Source organism: Dasypus novemcinctus, chromosome 7 (genome assembly GCF_030445035.2).
Source record: "Dasypus novemcinctus isolate mDasNov1 chromosome 7, mDasNov1.1.hap2, whole genome shotgun sequence".
Taxonomy (NCBI): domain Eukaryota; kingdom Metazoa; phylum Chordata; class Mammalia; order Cingulata; family Dasypodidae; genus Dasypus; species Dasypus novemcinctus.
The window spans coordinates 71,797,412-71,822,581 of record NC_080679.1 but is presented as its reverse complement, the minus strand read 5'-3'; the positions used below and the strand labels follow the sequence as shown (position 1 = coordinate 71,822,581).

General features: G+C 39.5%; 1 pseudogene; it reads right to left on the bottom strand.

Moving 5' to 3' along the window:
* Positions 1 to 915: 915 nt before the first annotated feature.
* LOC101419205 (eukaryotic peptide chain release factor subunit 1 pseudogene) lies at positions 916 to 3,126 on the bottom strand (annotated as a pseudogene).
* Positions 3,127 to 25,170: the final 22,044 nt, after the last annotated feature.

Sequence of the window (25,170 nt, the reverse complement as noted above, 5' to 3'; positions counted from 1 at the left end):
AGCCTACCAAGAGATTAGGGGGTTATAAGTACATGCACAGTTGTATATGTCTTGTCTGCTGTTCCTGTGAAAAACCTTGCAGTTCATTTTTTAAGACCAAAGCATTCAATTAACCTCATGCCAATCAACATAAGGAAAACTCAGGCACCTCCCTTTTTACCAATTTTTTTCTTAAAAAAAAATTTTTTTTTGCTTCCACTTAAATTGCATGTTTTATTTCTCACAATCCCAGCAAAAGCACAGAAGCCCCATCACACCCATTTCAAATTGGCTTCTAGTAAGCTTTGCAAATGCAGTTTGTATACTTGAAACTGACAGTCTGGAGATGATGAGAAGAAGTAAAATTGAAATTGCCTCCTGTTAGCTCACCCTTTCAACATTAAACAGAAACCAAGGGAGAAATGATTCCAACATTTCACCACATACGTTTCTTCTTACGCAGTTTAAACTGAGAATACCGGGTAAATGGGTCACTGTGAAATGGAGCAATTTAACTTTTCTCCAATTAAAATAAGAAACAAACCAGTATGATCTCACTTCTATTAATTTTTGAAGATTTACAGCAGTTAAAGTATTTTTGCTACTGTGTATGAAGGTTAAAAAATAATTTTTTCCGTAAACTACAAGAGCAACCAATTTCACCACAAGTAAAAGAAAAAACTGGGATTCTTGTAAAAATTAGTCCCAAGTGGCATTTAGGAATTTAGTTGTAGGCTGCCGTGCTGACATCATGACAAACCAAAGTGCAGGTTGGGTTTAGTTTTGGTATGGTTTTCTTTTCACTATCCAACGCTCATGAATTAAGTCCTAGAAATGTGCCAATTTTAAGGCAGGGATCTTTTTGGATTCCCCGATGGGTATGCTCCTTAGGTTGGATGCTGGAGGGTGAGCCACCATTTGCTAGACCCAGGTCGACTACCTAGCAGTCAACAAGGTAAAAAATTCATCATCTCCTCCTTGGTAGTCCATTCGCTGGAAATCTACTTGGTACTGCAAGATACCTCCAATTCCATCAAATCCTTTCACAAACTGGATCCTTCTTGTGACTTATCTTTGATAATTTCCAATGTAGTTCCAAATTTTTTTATAGTTGTTAGGAAACCATTCCAGCAGGGGCATGCTCTCAATCAGCTCATATTCCTCCCCTGTCTCTGTCTGTGAAATATGATGTATCCTTCTCTTGCTCTGGAGTTTGATAGAGAATTTTTTCTTCTGTGCCTTGGCAAGGAAGAACATATTTCATTACATCCAGATTTTCATAGACAATTAGAATCTCTAAAGCTCTCACTTCCAAAGCCTTTACTATGTCTTCAACTCCAAAACAGTGCTTGCCCATGTCCTGACTGATTTCATCAAAAACATTGTCCTATTAATTTCTTCTCTTAAATTTCACATTGGAGAGAACTTCAGTAGATAACTCGATAGCTTGGTTGAATCCATTTTCTCTGCCATAGGAAATGTCAACTAATTTTAACACTTTTGATTGCAACCTCTGATCAAATAGATCAGATTGACTTAGTTCTGTTTTAAAGTCAGCTGACCCAGCTAAAATGAGACCAGCCACATTCACTTTGTCTCCAGAAATCAATAGCTGCACAGAAGTCTCAGCTACTTTCTGGATATAGTTCTGACATTTTTCCAGTCTTAAACTGGCAAAAAGCAAGGCAGACTGACCTCCTCTACCATGTTTCCTTGGGAGATCCACAGTGAATTTATGCTGGACTTCTCTTTGAATATGGCAAAAAGTGCACCACTACCATCTATTACAATGAAGCCAAACTTGCTGTCATTTGAATGTAGTGCTTGAAGAGCCTCTGTGTGGAATTTGTTTTCACACAAGTATGATGACATATTAATTGGTTTGAAAGGCTAAAAGTCAATGCTGACTTTCTTTTTTAAGATCTATTTTTTCTTTCTTTGTTTCTTTTTCCTTCTCTCCCTAGCGCCCCCCCCCCCCCCCCCCCCCCGTTGTCTGCTCTCTGTGTCCATTCACTGTGTGTTCTTCTGTGTCTGCTTCCATTCTTGTCAGGGGCACTGGGAATCTGTGTCTCTCTTTTTTTTTTTCCTCTCTCCCCTTCCCCCCCTCCCCCAGTTGTCTACTCTCTGCATCCATTCTCTGTGTTCTTCTGTGACTGCTTCTATCCTTACCAGTGGCGCTGGGAATCTGTGTTTCTTTTGGTTGTGTTGGCTCTCCGTGTGTGCGGTGCCATTCTTGGGCAGGCTGCACTTTCTTTCATGCTGGGTGGCTCTCCTTATGGGGCGCATTCCTTGCACATGGGGCTCCCCTATACGGGGGACACCCCAGCGTGGCATGGCACTCCTTGCACACATCAGCACTGTGCATGGGCCAGCTCCACACGGGTCAAGGAGGCCCGGGGCTTGAACTGCAGACCTCCCATGTGGTAGGTGGACGCCCTATCTGTTGGGCCAAGTCCGCTTTCCCTGTGTCTCTTTTTGTTGTGTCATCTTGCTGCATCAGCTCTCCATGTGTGTGGTGCCACTCCTGGGCAGGCTGCGCTTTTTTTGCGCATGTGTCTCTCCTTACAGGGAGAGTGTGCGCCCTATGCCTCGGACACCCCTGCATTGCACAGCACTCCTTACACGCATCAGCATTGCGCGTGGGCCAAGCTCACCATATGGGTCAGGAGGCCCTGGGTTTGAACCCTGGACTTCCCATATGGAAGGTGGACACTCTATCAGTTGAGCCAAATCTGCTTTCCTTATTTTCCTTTCTTTCTTCCCTTACATGTGCGCCACAGTAAATAACCAGACTATTTGGAGGTATTTTGTTATAACATTTGAGTCTTTGTTGTACAGATGTAATGGTTCCCAGGACTGAGAGGTTGTTTACTCCCGACTTAATGTCAGATGCAGTTTAAAACTCATCTGCTAACATTTTTGCCACTCGTGAAATCTGGTCTTTGGGAGGAATGATCAACAAAATCATGCTTGTGCCACTGCCTGAGGTCCAGAAGGTGGGAGTTGGCCAGCGCCTGGTTCTCCTCCAGCCACGCAGCTTGGAGGCAGTCATCCTGAGGAGTCGGCGAACCAGGAGGACCCTGCGGCCACCTCCAAGCTCTTGGTGGGTTTCTGGATCTTCCAGATCTTCACGTTCGCATGGGAAGCACTGGGCTGACCACCATCTTCTCGTTTCTTCCTTGCTGCAGGCCCAGTCCTGGGCAGCAGTCACCATTCCTCCCTGGAGATGGTAGCTCTGATGTAGGGCTCTCCAGGCAACTGCACGTGTTCTGGGAGAGCTATTGTTGATCAGGTTCTTGGTGCTGTGGAACTTTCAAGTGAGTCCTGTATAGACTAAGAATCGGAGGAACTTCAAATTTCAGCCTCAGTTCAGGGGGTAGTCTGAGCTAAGTTTTAGGTATAGCATGTAGAGCAAGGGTTCTTAACCAGGGGTCTGTGAGCTTGAACTGAATTATGGGCACATGTTGGTATGAATGTGATATATTCATTAAATAATATACAGTATAATGTGGACTTAGTAATGGGTCTGTGGTTTTCACCTGATGGGCAAAGGGGTCTGTGGAACAAAAAAGTTTAAGAACCCCTGGTCTAGAGGAGTTGTCTCCAGAATTACTTGAGTGAGTACCCCAAAACAGGTAGATTTATTTGTTTAAGGTATGTGTACATGCTATTGTGCTAAATCCATTACATATAAGGAACAGAGAATTAGAGAAGATTATCTAAATAGTACACGTAAATAAATTTTTAATATTTTCTACCTGAATCTCAGTAAATTATTTCCTATGCCCTACTTAGCAGCCCACTGGTCTGGTGACAAGGGCAGCACTTCATCTATAAAAGGAAAGGTCCTAGAATTTGACTCCCCAGTAAGTGACTAACTTGTGAGAATAGAAAGTCTGGAGAAGCTTACACAGGCTCTTTTTTCCTTTTAAACATCTATCTAAACCTCTATATAGATTAGGTCATCCTTCACTAATGGAAAACTCCTTTAATTGGACATTCGCATAGAACCGTACCTCCTGAAACGTTCTTCTCCCCTATATGATTTGAAAGTATCATGCTGGCTATTTTTATGTCCTCAAAATCTAGGAACAGAAATTGAATCTTCAGAGTAGTTGCAGATGACCCCCTCTCCTTTTTTTGTCACTGGATGTCCCTTAATTCAAAGGGAAACTTTTCAGGCCATTAAGCTTCAATCCAGTTTAATGCCCTTGAGCTGTGGGGCTTGAAATCACCAAGAGGCCTGAACAAATATTTTAAAAAATAAAATCTGGAACACAAAGTAAGTTATTTTTCCTTGCAGCAAACTGTTTTCAGTTTTGTGATTTTCTTTAAGTAGAAAATCTTGGGATGGCCAGACTGCAAAATCTCCAGGGAATGGCTCAACCGGATTCAGGAGGGGGTGGGCCAAGTCTGTTGGTTTGGCTTGTCTTGGAGGAGGGCAGTGACCTCTGCCTCTTCCTGCTTGTAGTTTTCAAATAGTCCCAAATGACCAGTTTGCATTCTAGGCCACAGTAACTCTTTTGCAGAATGAATAATATTTTCTTAAGTTCACATTCACAACCTATTTTTAAAATATAAAAATTCACTGTTTATAAGTCCCTAAGTGCCTTTTTTTTTTAATTTTTTTTTATTTTTAAGAATGGCTAAATAGCTTTGTTTACACACATTTACTACAATGGCCACGGGGGATGTCATTGTGGTCACAACTCCCTCAAAATGATTTATGGAGAAAACTGGTCTCTGCCAGGTCATCTGCTTTTCTAGGTTCAAATTCTATTTTAACACTTGATTCACTTGAACTTGCACAGACTCTCACTTTTCAAGTGGGGAAACTAAGGTTTGCAAATATACAAATGTCTTGCTCTAGCTTAAGTCGAAGCCAGTAGGGTAATCAGGAACACAAGTCAGGTTATTTGAAAATCTAGCCAATGAGCTGCCTGTAAAGTATAGTGAAACCTCCTTGATTAGAAGAGCTCTGATTAGTAGGACAAGTGAAAGTCTAGGGAAAAGATGTGCCAAACATATTAATAATCTACAAAGAAGGAGACTTTAGTGCATATGCTATTTTAAGCCTGCGGAGGCAGCCAGTCATGTACAATTGGCAGGCTGGTTACGAATTATTTCTCTATTTGTTAACCAGATCCCTAAATGATCTCTGGTTGGCAGCACCTTGCTAGCTGTATGAGTTATTGTGTGTGGTTTAAAGAAATAAAACTGTATTGATTTAAAATATTCTCTAATTCAGATTAGACCAAATTAGGAAGTGTTGCACTACTGTACCTCATCCTTTGTGTAGAAAAGTGCTAGTTTTAAGTATTCTAATTTTAAAAATTAGCTTTATTCATATGTTTTCTGTCATCTGATCTATATAGGTATTTTCTGAATACTTTCATTATTTAAAATTAATGGACATTCTTATTTTAATCAAGAGATTGCTTTATTATTATTGTTATTATTAAATCATTTCCCACCAAGAATAAACATTTACTTTTTAAATCCGCATTTCTGTGAATACCCTGTGAGGAATGGCACAGGCCAAAATGAAATTTAACTGAAAAGTTACATTATCTTGTAAGACTGCTTCATATCAAACTTTTAAGCAGTAGTATTAACATTTTATTTTCTTTTTCAGTTGGACTTCCTAGAATAATCCATAACCTTTGAATAAACTTTTAAAAAATGTGACCTTTGTTGTTTTTGTCAGTGTGGGGCTTGAGGAATTTCAGGAAACCTGTAATTCTGGCAAAATGAACAAGACCACATTCAGTATTTCTCAGCAAAGAGAAGAGCCCAGTGGTATTGTATTTTATTATGAAACTCCCAAATAAGAATAGAAAATGACTATGGGTTGTGTATCATCTGTCTGTCTATCTATCTATCTATCTATCTAGTCATCTATCCATATCTGAAAATGCAAAGCCAGTATTTAACTTGAGTTTTTTTAAAAAAAGATTTATTTATTTATTTATTTCTCTCCCCTTCCCCCCCACCCCAGTTGTCTCTTTTCTGTGTCTATTTGCTGTGTCTTCTTTGTCCACTTCTGTTGTCAGTGGCACGGGAATCTGTGTTTCTTTTAGTTGCGTCATCTTGTTGTGTCAGCTCTCCATGTGTGCAGCACCATTCCTGGGCAGGCTGCACTTTCTTTCGCGCTGGGCGGCTCTCCTTACGGGGCACACTCCTTGTGCATGGGGCTCCCCTACGCGGCAGACACCCCCATGGCAGGGCACTCCATGCATGCATGAGCACTGCGCATGGGCCAGCTCCACACGGGTCAAGGAGGCCCGGGGTTTGAACCGGGGACCTCCCATGTGGTAGATGGTCACCCTAACCACTGGGCCAAGTCCGCCGCCTAACTTGAGTTTTTTTAACAAATCTTCTGGCCCAAATCAATTCAAGTTAATCAGAGACAGGCCACCAAAGACAGTCTCGAGTGATTTAGAAGATGCATGCACAGGCCATTCACAAAAGAATCAAAACTCTTTTGAAAAAATGCAAGCTTTAAATTATTATGTTTTTAAAGTGGGAAAACTCACCTTTTAATTTTTTTTTTTAAGCTGGAAAACTGAGATCAAGTTATGGCGTACCGTGCATCTTCTCAGCAGAGAGTAACTTCGAATTGATTTGCGGGTGGGAGTTCCTGATGATTCGTTTTTAAAGTAAGGATGTTGTTCCTGGAATTCTGCATTAAACCAGTTTTATCTTCACCTTCAGAAGAAGGTATTTTCATCTAGCAAAAAGCATTTCCTGCACAGTGGTAATAGCACAATGAAATTTTATCAGGTGCTTCAGTAATGTATAGTCATCAATGAATCTAACAAGGATACATTTTATAAGAAAATCAATAAGAGAAAATGATTATATTGTTGACTGGAGTCAGCATCCAGGAATGAAAAATAGAAAGGAAAATATCACTTTGCATCAGACTGAGTTTCAGTGTATATAATGCACTGGGATCTTCTCTTCAAAGTTATTAGGTATCTAGCAAAACAACAGTCGGTAAAGGGATAAAAATATTTCAGCCCTTTTTAAATGTCAAAAACAACCTTAAAACCACTATTTCATCCCTAATCTATTTTTTGAATAAAGTGAAGCTTTCTGTCCCACTGAAATGTTTATCTGTTTATGTTAAAATGTGCTGTGAGCCACTGTTTGGACTTACATCCACAAATGGGAAAACGTATTCAAATAGAGAACTGAAAGAAAAAAAAAGGCAACGAAGGATTTTCTAGCACATAGACATCCAAAAAACATGGGAAATGAAGTTTTTAAGCCTCTGAGGACTGGAGATCTTGTACTTATGTGTCATCTTTCCAGTGTTGCTTTTAGATACTCACAAGAATGAATGCATACTTGGGAAAAAGCAATTGATATATGTTCTGAAGAAGAATAGAAATACCTAGGATTTTAAAGTATACTTAATTGGGAAACTATCTTAAAAACCACTTTTTAAAATATTGTGGCTATTTAATTCCATACAATCCTCTCCTTTTTCTTCTTAAAAAAAGTATAACTTGAAACTGTAAAACTTGAAAGTTTAGCAAATGTTGCCATTAAATTTGAAATATGCATTCATGCATCATGAATGTATCTGATTCTAAACTATGGGTTTATTGATACGTTGATTCTATTTCTTTTTGACCATTTATCTTTTTACTTTTATAAAGTTATACTTAGATGGAGTTTTAAAAGGGAAATTATTCTACAAGTTTTAAAATTAATAACAGCAGCCATTGACTCAATTCTCCCCTCCTCTGGGTCCCTTTTTTCAGAGAAAACTGGTTTCAACTCTTCAAAGTTGTTGTTCTTTTATTTGCTGTGATGTTTTTGAATCTTTACACTGCTATTTTTAATTTTTGAAAATTTCAGCTTTAGGAAATATCTATTAAAATCCTATCTTCTAAGACGAGGGTTTGCTCTCTTCCATTCTTCCCTCCAGATAACTTTCCACTTTTGGGTTAGATCAATATTGAAAGTTTGTTATAACTATGAAAATTTTTTTCACTGCTGAGCTGTAAAGTGTATTATGATCACATTTCCATTTCCTTTTCTTGCATATGTCGTTTTCTCTGGAACTAAAAACTCATTTTCATTTGCTTAGTTTTTGTTGTCGTTATTCTAGATTATCCCCAAATCTTAGACAGAAGGGTAACTTTTCTCTGACTACAATCAAAGAAATCAGGTCATCCTTTTCTTCTTTGATACATCCCTCCAGAATCCCTAGTTCATCTCTCACAGTCTAGACTGGCTGCATAATCATTGCCCAAGAGGTTATCATCATCATGGAAATTCCCTTTGTCTTTCTCTGTGCTGGGTCTCTAGTTTCCTTGAACCCAGGTCTTCCTCCTTCTTGTTTTCCTGCCCTTTTGAGTAGACTCTTCTAGTTCATCAGCTTCCTAACAAAGGATGCAGAAGAGATTCATTTTTTAAGTCTTTGCATTTCCAAAAATGTTTTTATTCTCGCCTCTCATTTGATGGATGGTGTATTAGTCAGCCAAAGGGATACTGATGTAAAATACCAGAAATCTGTTGGCGTTTATAAAAAGTATTTATATTGGGTAGAAGTTTACCGTTACCAGGTCATAAAGTGTAATTTACTTCCCTCACCAAAGTCTGTTGCCACGTGTTGGATGGAGCAAGATGACTGCTGACATCTGCCAGGATTCAGGCTTCCTCTTCCTCTTAAGGCTCCATGGTCCCAGCTTCTTCCAGTATCAGCTGTAGACTGGGATAAGTCTTGCCTCTCTCCTAGGACTCATTTCTCTCTGGGCTCGGCTGCTCTGCTCTCTCTACAAGGTCAGCTGTAGGCTGTTAGGCTAAGGCTCATCTCTCTTTCCGAGGCCTCTGCTGTGTCTAATGGAGACTTCGCTCCTTCTTCACATTATCTGCTTCTCTGTATTTACTTCCCAGGACTCCAACTCAAAACAACCTCCCTTCTCTGTGGTGCGATTTTTCTGTGAGTTTCTCCCCCACCAAGAGGGTGGGGACTCAACATCCTACTGATGTGGCCCAATCAAAGGCTTAATCATTATTTAATTAAAAAAAAAAAAGTGAAACCTTTGAATTCAATATACTCTAATATGCCCAGAGTCAACAGTTCACAAACATAATCCAATATCTATTTTTGGAATTCATGAACACTATCAAGCCGCTACAGATAGTTTGGCTGAGAACAGAATTCTAGTGTTCAAATAATTCTCCCTCAATGTTGTGAAGGCATTGCTCCACTCTTTCCAAGTTCCTGACTTTGCTGTGAAGACTTCCTGTGCCACCTTTGTCTGTGGCACTTCCCCTCACACCCAAAGCTTCTCAGAGTTCCTCTCTGTTTCCAGAGTTCTGAAATGCCATGATTATGTGCTTCAAGACCAGTCTTTTTTTTCAAGTACTGTGCTGGGTACTTGAAGAGCCCTCAATAGGAAACGCATGTCTTTCTGTTGTGAGAAATGTTTTGGTGTTATTTCTTTGATAATCTCCTCTCCAGCCTCTTCCCTTTCTCTCTTGTGAAGGTTCTAGTATTCAGAAATTGAACTTTATGAACAGATTATCTAAAGTTTTCATTTTATTTCTTCCATATTCATATATTTATATTTTAAAACTTGATTTCTGGGAGTTTTCCTCAAAATTCTCTTCCAACCATTGCAATTTTTTTTCCACTTCTGTGATGATAATTTCCAAGAGCTCTTTATTGTTCTTTGAATACTTTTAAATAAACATATTTCTGAAGATCTTCCTTTTTAATGGTTTCATCTGTTCCCTATATTGTTTCTGTTTCCTTGAAGTCTGACCCATCCTTCCTCTTCTCCCTCTGTCTTTTTCTGCCTTCCTACCTTGTTAGAAGAGTTTCTTAGGTGTTGTAACAGTTTGATATGGTTATGAATTCCAAAAATAGATATTGGATTATGTTTGTAATCTGATCTGTACCTGGGCATAATTAAGTTATGATTGGGTTTTAACTGGGCTACATCATTAGTGGGTGGGGACTCACAGATAAAAGGCATGGCAAAGGACAGAGTTGAGGGCTTTTAATGTTGGAATTTGATGCTGAAGCTGGAGCCCCAGGGAGGGAGACAGAGCTGTTCACCTGACAGTCTACAGCTGACCTTGTGGAGAAAACAGAGGAGCTGAACCCACAGGAACCCAGGAAGCCTGAACCCTGGCAGACATCGGCAGCCATCTTGCTCCAACACATGAAAATAGACTTTGGTGAGGGAAGTAACTTAAACTTTATGGCCTGGTATCTGTAAGCTCCTACCCCAAATAAATACCCTTTATAAAAACCAACCAATTTTTTGGTATTTTGCGTCAGCATCCTTTGGGTGACTAATACAAGTGTCTAATGAACCTTGGCTGTCTGTCCACTGTAAGACAGAGTCCCTAGCATGTGGTCTGGAGGCTGTGTGTATGCACAGCTAAGCACCTGATGACTGCTAGGCTTCATTTTTGGATGACCTGTCTGCATTTTTTTTCACTGTGAGACTACCTAAGCTGTTTGCATTTACTGGTCTTTTCTTTAGCTTGAGCAAATTTTTCTAGAGAAGAATTCTGTCTGGGAGGTATAAGTCAGGCTCCCAAAATTCTCGGAATTCATTTGGGGAAGGGAACTAGGGGTCTCACTATTTAGTGTCTACTTTCACTTAATCCTTCTGTTTTCAGTAAGGAAAAATTATGCTCACCTGGGTCTTGTGTTCCTGTGTCCAGAGTCACTCAAGTTTGCTGCCTCTGGGGAAAGATCTCAAGAATTCTGTCAGGTTAAGGGTAGAGTATTCCATAACTATCATGGCTATCTGTTGTATATAACTGCCTCTTAAAATAGAATTTGTTTTGTCATTAACTTTTCTTACACAGAATTTTAGCCAGTCTTTTCTTTCTCAGTCCACCCACTCCCCTCCTCCAGAGGTACCAAGTGCCTCCAATTCTGAACCTTTCAGGCTTCTGTGCTGCAAACTTGCTCCCAGGTCTTTTGCCACTGCTGACATCCGTTTCAGTTTTCTTGAGTCTGCTTAGTTACAGTTATGACTTGTCTGCCTCCTTTCCAGCTTCCAGATTTTTATTATTGTCATCTTCTCACCTTTTGTCTTAATCCTTGTGAATGGTTTATCAAAAATTATTTAATTGCCATTTCAGTGGTGATTTCAACAGGAGTTAACAGTAAAAGCATGCGTTAAATCTACCATGTTTAAACAGAAAGTTCCAATTTTCCTAACTTTTTGATTATCCTTCCTGGGTTAGGTTGGTTGATATTCTCTAGTTTCCAAAGGAGAGTTCTTGAATTCTCAGACCTATGACCTTCCTTCTCTTTGGTATCTCCTCTGAAGATCCCATAGATTCGACAGTTGCTCTTTTGCTGCTTACTTCAAAGCCTGTATCTATAATTTTGCTTTCTCCTCTCAATGCAAATTTCATATTTCCATCTGTGCAGCAGGGTGGGAGTAAAGCGACGGCACCTAAGGTGCAGAATGTAAGGAGGCACTCACCCAGTGCTGTGCGATCCTTGAGATCCTTGAGTCTTAAATTTTTCACCTTAGGCACCTTATTCTCCCCATCCTAATCCTGGCCCTGTTGCCTAGAACTTGCTTCCATTTTCGCTATCTCTTTGTCACCTCCAACTTATGTCCAAAGCCAAGTTCATCATCTTGCTATTCACAACCCTTCTCCCTCCCCCACTGATGTTTCTAGTCCCTATCAACAGCACTCCCAAACTCTGTCAGAGTTATTGCTCTTTTTTTTTTTTACCAGCTCCTGATATTCTGTATCAGAGTTTTATCTATTTTTCCTTTAAAATACATCTTTATCTCTCCCTTCCCTTTTAATGTGTATTCCACTTCCTTCTGGAAACCTCGAACAAAATCTTTCTCTCCAGCAAATTCCTTACTGTTTTCACTGATTTCTTTCCTAAAAATCTTCAGTGGCCAGCCCAAAACGAAAATGCCTACTTGGGAGCAGATGTGGCTCAAGTGTTGACTACCTGCTTCCACAAGGGAGGTTCTAGGTTTGGTTCCCCGTGCCTCTGAAAAACAAAAAACAAACAACAAGCAACCAAATGAAAAAACCAACTCAAGGGAGCCAACTCGGCTCAGGGATTGAGCATCAGCTTCCCACATACAAGATCCCAGTTTCAATTCCTCACCCCAGGTACCTAAAAAAAAGTCTCATTCTTTCCAAGCCCTCCCTCAACTAACTCTGCCTTGAATGCAGTCTTCTCTCTTTTAAGGTTCAGATCAAGTCCTAACTCCTTCATGAAGCTTCAGGAAGTTTTCCTGACTACTGTAGTCCATTTAGTTTCCTCCTTTCAATTCCTCCAGCACCAACTTTTCATTTCACACTTAATTTTACACTGACTTGTATTCTTCCATACCACAGGTCACCCCCAGCCAAGCTCATCATCTTCCACTTACTTTACCTCTCTTTCCAGTTTCTGTCAACATAATTTCTCATCTCTCTGTTAAATCCTTTTCCCTTTTCCATACCACCTGGTATTCTGACTTAATGTTCTATTTTTCCTATAAATATATCTCATGTTAGTATGCCTGCCTCCTCATTTAGATGATAAGCTCCTGAAAGTCAGTGTGCATGTGTCAATGTGGCTTCTTACAAGGAAATCTCCAATATTTTACCCAATCGTTATCCATGGGAAAGGAAGGCGAATTTCTTATAAAAAAGATATCATCTCAAAAGAGGATATTGCAGAGTTAGCCCAATCCTATTCATCTTTGAGTATTTTTTTAAAAATGTTTCTGTAATTAAATAAAATGTTTTAGGCATGTTGAAACTGTGTAAAATTAAATCCCAGTTATCCAAAATTAATTAATTTAGTATGAATTATTGAAAAACAGTACTGTTGCGTAAAGATTCACATAATGTAGGCCACCAGGAAACTTTCTAACCACAACCAAACTTAATCCTCCCAGTTCTAGAATGTGCTGATCCCAGAAAGATTTATATAGACCATTTCTCCTTCCCAGGATCTTGCCCTTCCTTCCTCTTCTCCTTTTCCTTGGTGAATAGCTATGGTTATCACTAATAACAAGAGGTTTTAAAGCAAAGATAGAAAAGCAAAAATCATAATCACTCTCTGATGTATTTTTTAGTCTTTCCAGAAAACTTCACCTGCTATTTTCTTCAGTTATTCCAAACATTCCCCAATAATAAATCTCTGCAAACTATAAAACTACCAGTTGTTTGGGAAATGAGAAATTCATTTAGGAAATGGTAAGTGGGGTTGAATTAGTGCTTCTCCGGGAATATGTTGGTCTGAATTTAGGACGGAGTCTCAGGACTCTCTAGTCTTAATGGACAACTTATGGAGGAGAAGGGTTAGAAAGAGGGTCGCAAATTATGGCAATTTTCCTGATTTTTCAGGCCTGGACTCAGCACTGCTTAACTCGCTGTGTTGGTCTTGCAGTGCTGTGGTGGTGAATCTCTTGGTTATGAGATCCTGCTTCTGCCTTTGCCCCTTTCCTGGCAGCTCCCCCACTGTAACTAACAGGCTCATGATATCTTTGCATTTCCTGGGGTCCTGCTAACAGGCAGATTCTGATTCCATTGGTCTCTGTGGGTCTGGAGATTCTCATTTTGTGCAAGATTCCATGTGCTCCTATTGCTCTAGGGAACACACTTTGAGTAGGAAGGATTTAGGGGTATTCAGAAGACAAATTCATTCATGTTGCCAAGTGTTATTTTTAAGAGTTCAAGTGCAGAAGATAGGCCAAGCTTCCTTAATTTGGATCATCCTGATCTTTTATTGGTGATTACAGGCCCGTGATGTTGCACTTTATTTCCATATCTGAGTGTTCGCGGGCACCTTTCCTTACTTGACGGAGCCAGGCATAGCAGACTGGAAAGTGTTCCTTGATCTCACTGGCTAGTGGAGAGTCAGGGCTCTCAGGAAGCCCAGGGAACTCTTGACAGCCCCTTAGGGGCCTGCTTACTTGGGGTTTGGGGGATTTCCAGGGCCATCAAGCTCTGAGTAATTGGATCTTTATTTTAAAGAGTCCTGCTCTGAAGTACTTAGCTTTGAAGAATATTCAAGGGTCCTACCACTGCCTGGGAAGGCTGCATGTGAACTGCATGACTCTGATTTATGGGGCTTCTCCCCTGCCTGCTCAGCAGGGAGTTACTTGCCAGATACTCAAACAGAAATATGACTCTTGGTGGTGATAAACAGTCAGGGAAGAGAACTTGAAACGTGACTGTGCTGGGAGCTGAAAAGAAAATAACATTTTATTCACTGTGTTACATCTGGCCTCTTCCTCCCTGAGCTGGTGGGTGCCCTGCCTTTGGATGGCAGATATAAAAATGGGAAGCTTTGGGTCTCCATGCTTAGGCTGAGCAGCTTTTCACCAAGATTCCTTTTGCCTGGCGTTTCAGAAGGATTGGTTCATTTTAAGAGGATTAGGGATAGCTACCTTGACAAACTGATTTTATTTATTTTTTCCTGACCAGGTTGAGTAGCTATGTGTTCATTTGAATTGAAAGACTTTTTATCTGAACTGATATCTGTTTTTGAGAAATGGCCTCTGTGAAATTTGAACTGATTGCCCAGATTAGTTTTGTAACTAACCATCAGATCCAGATCAAACAAGCAGATCCAGATCAAACAAACAAAAGCGATTGCCCATTTCCTTCAGTCAGTGGTTCTCAAAAGTGGTTCCCAGACCAGCAGCATTAGTGAGGCAGGTTAGTACGGGAAATGAGGGCAGGCATCCTGTCACAGCTGGGACCGGCCGAGAAGAGAACCTGGCCTCGAGACCCACCTGGAGAGAACCTGGCCTTGAGACCCACCTGGAACCCCCTGCGGGGTTGCTCGAGAACAAAGCCGCAACCACTACAACCCCCAAGACCTTGGTCACAAGGTCCAGCTAGAAACTCCCTGGCTCAAGAGAAGCCCACGGTAACTCCAGACACAGAGACCTCCTCACTGGGCCCCTAAAAGTTACCTGGGGAGGTCCGAGGGCAATCAGTCAGCGCAGCCAATAGCTGGGGTCCCGCCCCAACTGGGAAGGGGGAGGAGGGAAGACCTGCTTTAATGAGGGCAACCGGCATCCCAGGTGCGCCTCTCTGCCTGGAGGACGCCGGCACTCGCACCTCGGGTGCCATCTATCTCATTTCTCTCACTTCTCAATAAACTCTTTTTACGGGCGCCATTAACCTGGCAGGGTCTCTGCATTCTTTCTTGGCCAGGAACCTAGAGCCCAAGCTCCAGCAACATTAGCACCTGAGAATCAGTCAGAAATGCAATTTTGGGACCCCCCTCCAGACTTACTGATTAGAAATTCTAGGAATGGAGCCCAATAATCTGTTTTTCCCCCCCTCCAGATTTGCATTTTTATTATATATTCACATCAACTAATTATAGAAGTTAATAAATTAAAGAATAAAAGGCCCCACCCAACCCCCATCTCACTCTCCTAAGTGTTTTTTCCTATTTGCTCTATAGGTAGGATTATTACTCTTTTTTAACTTTTTATTTTGAAATAATTACAGATTCACAGAAAGTTGCAAAAATAAATGTACATGAAGGTCCTGTGTACTCTCTACCTAATTTCTTCCAATGCAAACATCTTGTATAGCTGTAGTATGATGTCAGACTAGGAAATTGGCATTGGTACAATCCACAGAGTTTATTCCGATTTCACCAGTTTTCCCTGCATTCATAAGTGTGTGTGTTTTTATTTCTATGCAATTTTATCCCATGCGTGGATAAGTATAACCACCAATACAATCAAGATAGAGATTATTCCATCACCACAAAGCTCCCTGGTATTATCCTTTTGTAGATGCACCCATGCCTTTTCCCTTCACCCATTTCTAGCTCCCGGAAAAAGCTAATCTGCTCTTCAATTCTATAATTGAATAATAACAATTTTATTATCTATTATTTGTAATTCTATATTTGTTATATAAATAAAATTGTTACAAAATTTTGGGGATTGGCTTTTTTCACTCAGCATAAATCGCTAGAGAATCAAGGTGGTCGTGTGTGTCAATAGTTGGTTCCCTTTTATCGCTGAGTTGCATTCCGTGGTATGATGGACCAATTGGTTTAACCATTCACTCATTGAGGGGCATCCAAGTTGTTTCCAGTTTTTTGCTTCTATGAATAAAGATGCTATAAATATTCATGTACAGGTTTTTTGTAAATGTAAATTTTCAATTTTCTGGAATATATGCCTAAGAGTGCAACTGCTAGGTCATACGGTAAGTGCATACTTAATTTTTAAAGAAACTCCCAATTGTTCTTCAGAGTGGTTGTACCATTTTACATTTGCAAGAGTGATGTATAAGTGATCCAGCTCCTCTGCATCCTTGCCAGCTTTTGACACTGTTTTTTATTTTAGCCATTCTGATAGGTGTGTAGTGATACCTCATTGTGGTTTTAACTTGCATTTCCTTAAAGGCAAATGATTTTGAACAACTTTTCATATGCTTGTTTGCCATCTGCTTATCCTCTCTCATGAAATGTTGGTTCATGTCTTTTGCCTATTTTCTAATTGGATTGTTAGATTTTCCTGTTGAGTTTTGAGAGTATTTTAGATATGTGATTTTCTAATAGTTTCCCTCACTTGTAGCTTATCTTTTCATCATTTTAATGGGTTCTTTTCACAAAGTTTTAAATTTTGATGATGTCTAATTTATCATTTTTTCCTTTTATGGATTGTGCTTCTGGTGTCAAGTCTAAGACCTTGTCTCCCAGCTCTAGGCTCGAAGGTTTCTTCCTATGTATTTTTTTAACTAAAAGTTTTAACATTTTCCAGTTACCATCCAAGTCCCTGGTCCATTTTGAGTTAACTATGCTGAATGAGAGTGGCAAGAGTGGAAATCCTTGGCTTGTCTCATCCTTGCCTTGTTTCCTCTATTAAGTGTGATGGTAGCTGTAGATTTTTTGAAGATGCTTTCTATCAAGTGGAGAAAGTTCTTCTCTATTTCTGGTTTGCTGAGAGTTTTTATTATAAATAGATGTTGAATTTTGTCAAATGTTTTTTGTGCATTAATCGATATGATCAAATTTTTTTTTCTCCTTTAGCTTGTTGATTTGGTGGATTAAATGGACTGACTTTTGATATTGAACCAGCCATTACACACTTGGAATAAATCTCACTTGGTTGTGGTGTTTTGTTCTTTTTGTATGTTACTGGATTACATTTGGTAAAATTTTGTTGAGGGGTTTTGTAAATAAATTCAGGAGAAATATTTGTCTGTAGGCTCTTCCCCCCCTCCCCCCGTTTTTTTTTCTTTCTGCTGTCTGTCTAGTTTTGGCATCAGGGTAATAGTAGACTCATAAAATGAGTTGTTCCCTCCTCTTCTATTTTCTGGAAAAGGTTGTGTAAAATTGGTACTAATTCTTTACCTGTTATAGAATTCTCCAGTGAAACCATCTTGCTCAGAGATTTCTTTTTTGGGAACTTTTAAATTTCTGTAATAGTTCCAGGATTATTCAGATTATCTATTTCATCTTAGTTGAGATTTGGTACTTCTTTATTTTTTAAGAATTGGTGCATTTCTTCTTTGTTGGATTTATAAGCCTAAAGTTGTTTGTGGGACCCTTTTATTATCCCTTTAAAAAAAAAAGATTTATTTCTCCCCCCTCCCTCCATTGTCTGCTCTCTGTGTCCATTCACTGTGTGTTCTTCTGTGTCTGCTTGTATTCTAATTAGGTAGCTCCAGGAACTGATCCTGGGACCTTCCAGAGTGGGAGAGAGGTGATCATTCTCTTGCACCATCTCAGCTTCCCGGTCTGCTGCATCTCTTATTGTCTCTTCTCTGTGTCTCTTTTTGTTGCATCATCTTGCTGCATCAGTTCTCCGCATGAGCCAGCACTCCTGTGCAAGGCAGCACTTCTGCACTCCTTGCCCAGGGCAGCACTCCTCATGGACCACCTCGCCACACAGGACAGCTTGCCTTCACCAGGAGGCCCTGGGTATCGAATCCTGGACCTCCCATATGGTAGACGGGAACCCAATTGCTTGAGCCACATCCGGTTCCCTTATTATCGCTCTTTTGGCTGCAGGATTGATAATGATAATCTCAGTTTTATTCCTGATATTGTGATTTGTGTCTTTCTCTCCTTTTATCTTTATTAGTCTTGTTAGAAATTTATCAATTTTGTTGTTTCTTTTAAAAGAAACAGCTCTTTGTTTCATTCACTCCTATTGTTTTCTTATTTTCATTTTTATTGATTTCTTTTATTGTATTTATTATTTCTTCCTTATGCTTGGTTTGGGTTTATTTTACTCTTTCTGGTTTCTTAGAGGTAGGAATTTCTATTATTGCCTTGAGGCCTTTCTTTTTTCTAATGTCATAATTTAGTGCTGTACATTTCTCTCTCAACACTGCTTTAGGTGCATCCCACAGATTTTGATATGTTGTATTTTCATTTTCACTCCTAGGGAGATCTTTGACTTAAGTGTGACTATCCTCGCTTAGTGATGCTGTCACTTCCATTCAATCACTGTTTCCAGCTGCCATCCTAGATGGGCTCTATTTTCATGTTATCCTTGTTTAGGGCTAGTTGGGATTTTATCTTCTCTTTCCTGCTAGATTGAAAGATTTTTGATGACAAGGGCTCTATTTTTGTGTTTCCTGCAGCACCTGACATTATTCTTTAAAAGTACTTAAAAAAGTATTTGTTGAATTTAATCTTCTGGACAACTAGTGATACCAATGTGCCATTGGTTTGTTCCTTATAAATAGAAAAGGTTTCTAAAATAAATGAAAAGATTCCCTTTTTAAGGATCCTGAAAAAAGATTTTTATTTTTGTAATGAAAAGAATTTCTTAGGAATTTAGGATGCTTCTGAGGTGGTTTTTAAATATATTTTAAACCCTTTTAAGAGTAAAGGAACTTTACATAAACATATAAATATTATAACCAATGTCCATAGTGAATTTAACTTCTAGGTTTGTCTCTACCCCATCTTTTCCTTTCCTATTACCACTCTCTAGGTCTGGTTCCATGACCTATTGACTTGACAGTTGCATTGTTCCCTGAAACTGCCTGGCTATAAGGATAGCCTGGAGCACTCACTGGAGTACAGTTTGCTTGGCCCCACTCAAGAACTCGCAAGAAAGGTATGGGAATCTTGATTTTTAAACTAGCATCCCATGTGATTCTAATGGTCAGGTCATTGCTTCCTAATAGTTTCAATTTCCATCTCCTCAGTCCATAGTTATTCTGTTATGTTACTTAATTATCAATTATATTAGCAACTAATTCCATAAAGGATTTGTGGTTGAGGTGATAGTCTCTTCAAAAATTTGGTTTTCTAAGTGAAAGGCTCCTTATTAATCATAAAATACTTTAGTATCCTCAAAATAAGCATGAAAAATGCTGTTTATTTCCCCTGCCCAGAGGACAATATTGGGTATTATAATAGCAAAAGGAAAAAAATCTTTATAGCATGACATAGAAATACAGCAGAAAACAATATGGCACCACCTTACCTGTGTTTTAGAGCAAACTCTGAGCCCAAGCCAGGGACAACTGCATTATAATGTATAATATTATACATTATGCAAAAATAATTTCAGGAGCTTCTGGGAAAGTAATGGACAGAGTAACTTGACACATTTGGTGTGCTATAGTATAAAAAAATTAGCTAATTGCAAATAGGGAGAAATAAATTTAGTCCTAAAGTGCTAATGGTCTGCCAGTGTTGCCATGCAATTGCTAAGTAGCCATTATGAGTATCATAAAACACAATATTAACATTATTACCACATTAGTGTCAAAATGAACTTTAGAAAGTATCACATTTAATCCTCTCATTTTATAGTCTTTAAAAATGTGAATACTTATTGAGTGATTATGTCAAGACAGGCATTGCTATAAGTGCTGTAAGTATGCAACATCATTTATTCTCACTGCCTCCAAGGTAGGTTACAATTAATATCCCCATTTTTCACTATTATTGTTTACGTATAAGGAAACAGAGCAACAGAGAGGTAAAGTAGCTTGCCCAAGATCACACAGTTAATGGGTGGTAGATCCGAGTCTCTGTAGCCTGACTCCAAGTCTATTCTTTTAACCATACCCCGAACTACAGAAATAAGTCACAAGTGCCCCAAGGCAAGTTCCTTCTCCTCACTCAAGGTAAAACCCAGCTCTCTTGACTCCTCAATATTCTTTCCATCTCACCAGGTTGTGTGAAAATATGTCAGACAAATTACATTTCTTCTGGAACCCTTGTTGTTACCAGTTGGAGTATGTTGCATCTCTTAGCAACAGGAAAGTAAATAGTTCTATATATTGGCAAAATCTTTGGAAATTTCGTTTACTTAAATTTCAAATCTTTCAGCACCATAGGCAAATCAGGAATCTAGTGCCATGTATGTTACTGCAAACATAAGAACGTTATAAATAACAAAAATAAATGTTACCATTTAACAATTACTTTGTTTCATAAACGTAATTGTCAGAGCTCATGGAGCCCTGGGAATATTAATACTTGAAATAATCCTTTAGTCATTAAGCGGGTTTTGTTTCCTAAATATTTTCTTTACATAGAGCCATCACCAAAAAGAGCTGTTTCAAGATACAGTGCTGCCTCTGTGTAGTGCCTGCTTTCCTTCATGGTAAGTTCGATTTTAGTTACTCTGCTAAGGTCCCTAGAAACATTTCCTTATTTTTGCTCACCCTTTCAATTAACTTCCTTAAGTCCAGGGCAAATATGGTAACCAAAATAACACTGACCATTCTCCTGGCTTTTGGTGCCTTTAGCCTGGGTTCTAGATTGAAATAGAACAGAGTGGTAAAAAGACAAGGAGTACTGGCTGAACAATTGCTGTGTAGCTTAGTCAACAGTCAGGTCATTTTAGCTTGCAGTTTGTTCACCATAGAGGAAAATTTCTGTTCTTCAATACTTGGTATGGATAAATTAAAAGAAAAATAAACAGACATGGTTTTGGAAAATGGGGCTTTGGAAAATTAGTTCTAGCAATTATAAAGAAACTACTCATTTTCTCCAGGCTCCCACAATGAGGGACCATGACAAGCATTCCTGGGAGAAAGAAGCTTTGGAAGGTTATTTTTCTGTTTGAAACTTTCAAATTTAAAATACTATTAGGATGTATATATTATATGCCAGTTTTATTGCAACCCATACCTCTTTAGCAAAACCAAAGGAATATTAAAGCCTTTTACGTAATGTTTCCTTCTTTAGGTCTTTAGTAAACAGCATGAGCAAGAACATTACATTTTCCTTTGGGATGATGTGTGTGTGGGCGAAGAGATGGTAGGGGATACCTTGAGCATTTCTCAGTTTTGTCATACATGTCAGTACATAAGATAAAAGACAATGCCGCCAAACACTCACCACCAGGGAATTCCTCAGGTACCGTTATGCTGGTACAAACACAAGTTGTTCATTTTGCTAAAGTATAAAAGATTTTAATGTCTTTAGATTCACAGAGCACCAGGAAGTGAAAACTGACAACCATAATTTAAAGAAAACACAATTCTCATTCCAGGATTTCTAATTGTATCAAGATTTTTTGTAATTCTTGGTTTTCTTTAGTAGATAAATACACTTAATAAAGATACATATGATTCACTAAAAATTTGTAATCCTTTGTTGCCTGGATGGAGAATTAAGAAAGAAATGCCTATTTTAAGCATACTGCTATAGTTAACTTTCTGGAACATGCACTGAAGTGCAAGATTACTCATGAGGAAAATTCAAGCAATTTTTCTTTATCATTCTTCTCCTTTCCTTCCTTCTTTCCTTCCCCCCCCCCCCCCCCAGCTAGTTCTGCATTAAACAAATACTGCTGGCAGCAGCAGAAGTGTTGGGAACATAAAACTTTCTTTGTCTAACATTCCTGACAAATGTTTGATTGTCCAGGAGAAGCCATCTTTGTGTATCGGAAATCTTGTAGCATGCTCTGTCACTATTTTTCACCAAGAAATGTGTTCTGCATTAGAGTGTAGGTGTTCTTTAATGCGCTTCTTCAAGTGTTGATTTCTCCATAGATATTCAGCAGACAGATCCTCAAACTGAGCAAACTAGCATTGAGTCCTTAAACCAATGGCATGGCTTCTCACCGTGGGGCTGGTGAGCCATGAAATGGAAAGCCCAGGACAAACACAGCCAAAAGAACACGCTCAGACTCTGCTTTCTCCCTCAGACTCAGTCATACTTTTGAAGTACTGGCTTAACATGTTGAAAACGATGTGATACTTCAAAAGCAACAAGTCAGGTAGATGGCAAGGTTCGGGGGATTTGTCAAGGGATAGGGAGCCTTTCTAGAGCAGATTACCGGTCATCAGTTCAAATGCATCTGTGCTCAGCCATTACAAAAAATTATTGCCTGGGATGGCTTCCCAGGCCTCCTGTGAAACGGAGCAGATGCTTTTGGTGCACTTGTCGACAGAGGGGGAGTTGAAAACACAGCTAAGAGGACTATCATTTCAGCAAGCCCTCATGGAAACTGGAGCTGGTCAGCAGAAGCCACAAGTCCACTGAGCCCTGCTGAGATCCTGTGGCTATGGGAATTGCACCAATTCCATCAGCCCAGATGAAACCTTTGAGCTGGCTGAGAATCATGCTGGTGGGGAGAGGACTTGACTCCCTCGTTGGACTCCATGACTCTGAAAAGTCATCTAGCTCTGAGCTTCCTCTGGGCCCCAGTCCAACTCCAAAGCACCAGGTGATACCCGGGGTAGCTACCTGCTGAAGAGTCATGGTGCAACCTTTTGAGTTGACTTGCTTGCAGAAAATTTGCACCGGTGTACATACCATGTGGGATAGATTGAATCATATCCCCCACAAAGTCATCAGTCCATGATCCTGTGGGTGTGAGCCCATTCATAAATAGGACCTTTGAAGATGTTATTATGAGTTAGGGTGAGGCCAAACTGAATGAGGATGGGCCTTAATTCACTATGGCTGGAGCCCTTATAAACAAAGGAAACTGGACATGGAAGAAGTCAGGAATTGGTGGAAATCAATGGTGCAGACGCCAGGAGATCACCATGTGCCAGAAGAATGCGACAAACTCCGGGAGCCCTGCGAATACATTGATGTTGGATGGGCAGCCTCGAAAGCTGTGAGATGAATTCCTGTTGTTTAAGCCAACCCATTGTATGGTATTTGTCCTCACAGCCCTGGCAAACTAAGATGCCATGCTCACAGGGTCTCCAGTTCTAGGATACAATACCCAGGAGTAACTGCATTTGTGTTGGAATCTAGTAACCAGGACTCAGCTCCCCATGAAATAAAGAACAAGTTTTGAAAAGACGAAGAAGCGATGGCATCCTGGGTAGTCAGGGTAAGATTATGCAGTTCAAATAAGCCCCAGATAGAGACAGTGGCAGCTACTTGGTCCACTTGGGTTGGGAAGACTGATAAGCAAGATGCTGGCTTTCTGTGACCTCCACTGGGGATGCAGCAGAGACTCTGGGGGCTCACAGGTGGCAGCTGTGGTTGAGAAGAAAGAGCAACTGCTCGGGGTTCTGGAAATGTGCGTCCCAGTTCTGGATCTGCCAAGAACAATCCTGGCTCGTCACATCACTGCTTTGGAACTTCGGTTTCCTCATCTAGAAAGATGAATATTGCAGTAGGAGGGCTTTCGAGCTATAATGAAGTTTTCAAGATGCTATTTTTAAGAGTGTGAATTCATCAGAAGACAGGAACGATCAAAATAGAAATTATTGAGACTTTAAGCATTATTAGTAATTAAATCGGCTCACAGCAAATGAAAAAATGAAAAATTTGTTCATTCTGTAGAAAACTGGGCAAGTGTTTATAAGTTTAGCTAGTAAAAGCCACAGTGGCATTTAAATTATGATTGCTCTGTAAGTGCATGTACATGACAAAGACAACAGAAAATAATGAAAATAGCTGTGTGAATTGTAGAAATAGGGGTGTGGTTTTTATATATCTATGTCTTTCTAACATTTTATCTACTGTGTCCATTATTTTTTTACCAACTGAAAACAGACTTCCAAACAGCTTTTATCTTTAAATTTACTTTATGGAGGTAGTCATACTGCCTTTAGAAAAACTTTATTAGGCTTTATTAGGCTGCACTTACTACATTATCTAAAAAACGATGCATTTATACTCCTAGTAGATCTACCTGCCCCCCAAAACCACCCAAAACAAAAAATATAGATGTCTGGGTTTGTCACTCCTATAAATAAGAGAAAGCAGAGACTGTAACTATGGAGAAGTGGCATGTTACATTACCGCAACACACCAGGAGCCCAAGGTGAGGATAAAAGTGCTATTTATCAACCGTTGAGAGCTACGACTCTGTGGATTTTCATGTCTCCAGTGTTACTGGAGTTTAGATAATTCCAGAATTTGATTCTTTATCTTAGAGCTTCATCTCTGGAAAGCTTTTCAGTAAAACTAAGAGGTAGAGAATAGAAGGTACAAGCCTGATGGGGAACGAAGATAAATGAGGAAAACGTGGAGTATCCACACTCCAAATAGTGGCAGAAGGGAGGGACGTTTTCAGATTCAAAGGGAATCCTAAATATCAAGATACTCATAATTTCCACAGCCATTGCCTTGTTTGCAACCCTCGGCTCTGGTAACACCATGCCAATTCTGCTAAATATCTTTCCAAAAATGCCATCCCAGGTCAGGAACTCAATTGTCTGATTTTAAAATAGAAACCTAGTAAAAACAAAACAAAACCAAAAATAAACAAAACAACCAGAAGTCTGGATTATGAAATAATTTACACTAGCTATATTTCTTTTCACCTTCAGGGAGTAAATTTCTTTCTCTCTCTCTGACTCTAATTTACATATGCAGGTATTTAATATTGGATACCTATCTTTGTAGGAAGCGTAATCATGGCTTCTTTGCATTAAGATGAACGAGAAGCTTACTGATTGTGAAGAATACAGCATTTTCTTTTCATTTTTCTTTTCCTTTTGAATTCAAAAGTTTTCAGAAAATAGTCTGGCCTTGTGATACAGGGTTAAGTAAAGGACAGAGAAGTATGACTAACATTTACTGACATCTACCATATCTGAGGGGCTGTGCTGGATGCTTTAAATGTCTTACCTCTTTGCCTTTTTTACCAAATGTTGGGAATAGACATTGTACTTCCAGTAAGCTGAGGTGGTGACTTGCTCAAGGTCACAAAGCTGGAAGTCAAGCTCCACCTGAAATGGGTAGCAAGATCAAGATGTTACACTTTACAATTTATGGGAAAAAAGTAGCTTTCTTTATTTTCAGAA